Raw genomic sequence first — 5601 nt, 5'->3', positions numbered from 1 at the left:
GCGGTTGTAATTTTGGAAACATTTCTTGGCCGATTGGATATGGATGATATGGAAGGGTTTGAGGCACGAAAATGAGATCATTGAGCAGCCAAGGATCCTAAGGAGGAGAGAAAAGCCGGTGCGAAAGTCATCCGCCCGGGCGGACATTTAAGTCCGCCCGAGCACCTGCAGGGTGTGAGAAAGAAGCATTTTTGCAAAATTCATCCGCCCAGACGGAAACTTATGTCCGCCCGGGCGCGTCGATTCAAAAGTTAAAATAAGATTTGCGCAAGCCATCCGCCCGGGCAGAAACTTATGTCCGCCCGGGCGCGGTTGTAATTTTGGAAAGATTTCTTTGCCGATTCCTTACCTTATTTTCTGGATACGAATGATATGGAAGGGTTTGAGGCACGAAAATGAGATCATTCAGCAGCCAAGGAGCCTAAGGAGGAGAGAAAAGCTTGGAGAAAGCGCTTGGATTGAATATTCGAAGATTTTCGGGCATCGTTCCTCGTGTTTTTCGTCAAATCTAGTATTTCTAATTTAATTTTTATCCTTTAAACATTGTTGTGTTTATTTTTACTATGAATTCGAGTAGCTAAACTAAAATATTTGTTGGGATTTAAGGGGATCCTACTCCGAAACTAATTTAGTTAATTCGTATTTCAATAGTTGATTTATTCTTGATTATGCTATTGTTTTCATTGTAATTATTAAAGAATAGCTAACTTTAATAATAATCTTATATTGCGAGTGAGTTCGAGAGAATAGCTTGTGATAGGAACGAGTAGCATAGTTCGTGGATCTACAATTTACATAGACATATGAAATTGGATACGCGCCAATAGTCATAGTTCAGTAGGGCGAAAACTAGGGGATTTCATAGACCGATTTGCGATTCACTCTTGATAAATAATTAAAGACATTTAATTACTTCATTGAGTAGAATTAGTTTGGCATAGCTCGAGAGGGCGTGTTCAATTGAATAGGAAATCATGTCGGAAGCATACAATCAATATCGAACGAATTAATAAATTAACAAGGGGTAGGTGAATTGAAATTCCCAACAAATCCATTTTTCATTGAATTTTAATAAATCATTCTAGATAGTAGATCTCATTATTTAATTCCTGAATCTTTTTATTTGCATGTTTATTTGAGCATAGTAGTAATAAACAACCCTTCAAATTTCGTTGCTAAAGGTTTGATAACCGAAAATAATAATTGTAAAATACAGTCTTCAGTGGAACGATACTCGTACTCACGTACATTATACTATTACTTGACATCATGCACTTGCGCTTAATTTTCGAGCATACAAAACCATATTTTTATTGAGGATTCCACAGTGCAAGTTTTGCTCAATCAAGTTTTTGGCGCCGTTGCCGGGGACTGTTAATTCACAATTTTATTTTTAGTTGTTTTCTTTAGCATTGTTTTATTTTTCTTGAGCTAACACTCCATATTATAGTCCAGATATCTTTTCCAGTGCATGCCAAAGTCATTTGACGTGGAGCTTGAGCAGTTTGACCATGAAATTGAAAGAACTTTCTGCAGAAGAAGACATCAACAGAGACTGAAAGAACTGATGGAGAGGCACGAGCACGAGCATGAGGAGGAACACCATGAAGACAGACATGTTGAGATGCCACGCCGCATACCGATGCAAGAGTATGCCCAGCCTTCTTTGGATGGTGCACGCCCCAGCATTGTGAGGCCTATTGTGCAGGCAAACCACTTTGAAATCAAGCCAACTATAATTCAGATGATGCAGAATACAGTCCAGTTTGGAGGATCTGCAGTAGATGACCCAAACACGCACATCGAAGATTTCCTTGAAATTTGCGATACTTTTTAATTTAATGGAGTTTCTGATGATGCTGTTAGGTTGCGTTTATTTCCTTTTTCCTTACGTGACAAAGCTAAAGCATGGTTAAATTGTTTGCCTGTAGGTTCGATCACCACATGGGAGGACATGGCGAAGGAATTTCTCATTAAATACTTTCCTCCATCTAAGACCATGAAGTTGCGGGCATATATCACCACATTTGCTCAATTCGAGCAAGAATCTTTGTATGAGGCATGTGAGCGTTTCAAAGATCTATTAGAAGATGCCCTCATCACGAACTGCCACTTGGGTTAGTCGTTCAAACCTTTTATTATGGCTTACTCACTCCTAATCGTACTATGATAGATGTTGCTGCTTGTGGGAACCTATTGAGAAAACCTGCTGATGAAGGATATGAGTTATTGGAGGAGATGACTGCTAGCAGCTATCATCCTCAATCTGAAAGAAACATCCAGCGGAGAAGTGCAGGAGTTCACCAGGTAACTGACTTTTCTGCTATTACTGCACAACTTGATGTCTTGAACAAGAAATTGGACAGTTTGAATATGGGTGGCACGGCTATGCGTCTTCAAGAGATATTCTGTGATAAGTGTGGAGGTGAACACTTTGTGAAGGACTGTCAAGATAGCAATCCCTTCTATGTGCAAGAAGAGGCACCATTGAATCAAGTAGGAGTCCAAAATCGTCCAAGGAATGATCCGTATTCGAACACATATAATCCTGGATGGAGGCAACATCCCAACTTCTCATGGGGTGGTCAAAACAGTCAGAATCGACCACAAGGAGGACAACCATATGGGAAACAACCGATGTACAGATCTGACCCTCCTAGAGAAGAAAAGTCTAATTTGGAGCAAATGATGTCTAAGTTTATCTCGTCCACTGAAACTAGACTCCAAAACCAAGATGCATCGATAAAGGGGCTAGAGAATCAAATTGGACAGTTAGCAAAGATGATAGCAAGTAGAGAGCCGGGCACCTTGCCAAGTAACACAGAGACCAATCCAAAAGTGCAAGTGAAGGCCATCGTGTTGAAGAGTGGAAAGATCTTAAAGGCTAGAGGGACAGAAAAAACTCAAGTACGGGATGAACAGATTGAGCCATCAAAAGGTAAGTCTTCTAACTCTACACCAGCATTCACTGCACAATCTAAAATTGTTATCCCTCCACCGTTTCCTGCAGCATTAAAAAAGATGAAATTAGATGCGCGATTCGGTAAGTTCTTAGAAGTATTCAAGAAATTCCACATCAATATTCCTTTTGCTGATGCTCTGATGCAAATGCCAAGCTACGCTAAATTTCTGAAGGACATCTTAGCAAACAAGAGAAATTGGAGGATCACAAGACGGTTAATTTAACTTAAAATTGCTCTGCTTTGGTTCAAAACAAGATCCCACCAAAACTTAAGGATCCAGGGAGTTTTTCTATTCCTTGCATGATTGGTGATGCTTTTTTCATAAAGCTTTGTATGATCTTGGTGCGAGTATTAATCTTATGCCTTTGTCTGTGTTTAGGAAACTTGGATTGGGAGAACCTAAGCTAACAAGGATGTCTTAACAGCTAGCAGACAGATCTGTCAAGTATCCACGGGGAGTTATTGAGGATGTGCAAGTGAAAGTGGACAAATTCATTTTTCCTGCAGATTTCGTGGTGCTCGACATGGAGGAGGATATGGAGATGCCTTTGATTTTGGGGAGATCGTTCCTTGCAACTGGCAAGGCTTTAATTGATGTGCAGGAAGGGAAGTTGAAATTGAGAGTGGGAAAATAGGAGATTATTTTTAACGTTTTTAATGCACTTAAGCACACACTGCATTCTGATAGTTGTTATAGAATTGATGCTTTTGATTCTCTTGTGTCTAACTATGTGCAAGATGCTCTTAGGGACCCTTTGGAAGCCACTCTCACTACTGAATTAAGAGAAGACGAATTGGATGCAGAGAAAGCCAAAATAGTGGCATACCTCAATGCCATCCAGCAATGTAAGAGGTCGATAAGGATAATATTAGAGGACTTGGGGGATCGAAGAGACTTGATCCCTCAGAAGTCAAGCCTAGAAGAGCCACCAACTCTGGAGCTAAAGCCATTACCTCCACATCTGACATACGTCTATCTAGGTGAGAATAATAAACTTCATGTGATTATTTCTTCTTATTTGACAGATGTGATGGAGAACAAACTGCTAAAAATCTTGAAAGCGCACAAGAGTGCATTTTCATGGAAAGTGGTGGATATCAAATGGATCAATCCATCAGTCTGTATGCACAAGATATTAATGGAAGAAAAGTACTCACCCTTTGTGCAACCTCAGAGAAGATTGAATCCAAAGATGCAAGAGGTAGTAAAAGCAGAAACTATCAAACTCCTTGATGCAGGTATTATCTATCCTATATCTGATAGTGCATGGGTAAGTCATGTTCAATGTGTGCCGAAAAATGGTGGGATTACTGTTATCACAAATGAACAAAATGAATTAATACCCACTAGGACAGTTACAGGATGGCGTGTGTGCATTGATTATAGGAAATTAAATAATGCTACCCGTAAAGATCACTTTCCACTGCCCTTCATTGATCAAATGCTTGAGAGGTTAGCGGGTAATGAGTTTTATTTTTTTTTTGGATGGGTATTCAGGGTATAACCAAATCATGATTGCGCCCGAGGACCAAGAGAAAACCACTTTCACTTGTCCTTATGGCACTTTTGCTTTTAGACGGATGCCTTTTGGGTTGTGTAATGCCCCTGCCATTTTTCAGCGATGCATGACCGCTATATTTCATGACATGATAGAAAATTTCCTTGAGAGATTTATGGATGACTTCTCGATATTTGGCTCTTCTTTTGATGACTGTTTGCAGAATTTGAGGCTGGCATCATTCCCCCGGAGGAGTACGAGAAGGATGATCATTGAGAGGGGAGTCACTTATGTCCTTTTTTTATTTCATTCATTTCGTTTAGATCATTTTATTTATTTCTATTTCTGTTGCATGCTTAGGTTATATTGCATCCATTTTGTTTTGCACTATTTGTCTCTTTTTCTATCGTCTGTTGCATTGGGGACATTGCTCGACTTTAGTATTGGGGGTGGATGGGTGTTGTTTTGTGTATTCTTTTTTGGTGCTTTGTTAGTTTTATTTGTTGGCATTTAGTTTTAGTCGTTTTGCATTGGTGTATGTGTCAGCCGACAGTGTTCGAAGTAGTACTTGTTAGCCAATGATGATTAAGAGGTGATGAGACATGCTCTGTCTGTCGTGTACTCGCATTTCTTTAGCACATACTGGGGTAAAGACATGAAGTTTTATTTAAAACATTGAATTCTCTTTGCACGAATGTTAGAACTAGAAGCATGCATGTAAAGATGGTGAAAATTTAAAACCAAAGTGGGGAACGAAGAGGTTTGAAGGTGTGAATTGAGCTTGAATATATTCTCTTGAATCGAGGTATTTATCAGCAGCGTTAAAAAAGAGAACGGTGGAGATGTAAGTTGTGGGGAAGCCGAATAAAGGAATGAAATCATATTCCTGGCTAAAGTTGGAGATGTAAGGTGTTGGGGAGCCGACTAAAGGAATGAAATCCTATTCCTGGCTAAAAATGTAAAACACATGGATTTGAATATAAAATGAAAGGTTCTAACACAGTCTTTTATTACTGTATTCCAATTCAGTCAAAAAAAAAGGTTTGAATAGAGAAGCTGCTGGTGATTACTGAGTGCAGAGAAATAGAGGAGAGTAAGATTCACACTAACATGCCGATTTAAATCTCTGATAATGGCTG

At 39.4% G+C, this 5601-nt stretch overlaps 1 non-coding gene across 1 annotated transcript; it reads right to left on the bottom strand.

Annotated features, from left to right (window-relative positions):
* Window positions 1-2003: 2003 nt before the first annotated feature.
* LOC142504660 (small nucleolar RNA R71) lies at window positions 2004-2108 on the bottom strand. Its single transcript, XR_012804285.1, has one exon. It is a non-coding gene; the product is annotated as a small nucleolar RNA R71 (small nucleolar RNA).
* Between the last annotated feature and the right edge of the window lie 3493 nt (window positions 2109-5601).

This window comes from Primulina tabacum, chromosome 9, assembly GCF_025594145.1.
Source record: "Primulina tabacum isolate GXHZ01 chromosome 9, ASM2559414v2, whole genome shotgun sequence".
Taxonomy (NCBI): Eukaryota; Viridiplantae; Streptophyta; class Magnoliopsida; order Lamiales; family Gesneriaceae; genus Primulina; species Primulina tabacum.
This window is presented reverse-complemented; position numbering and strand designations above follow the sequence as displayed.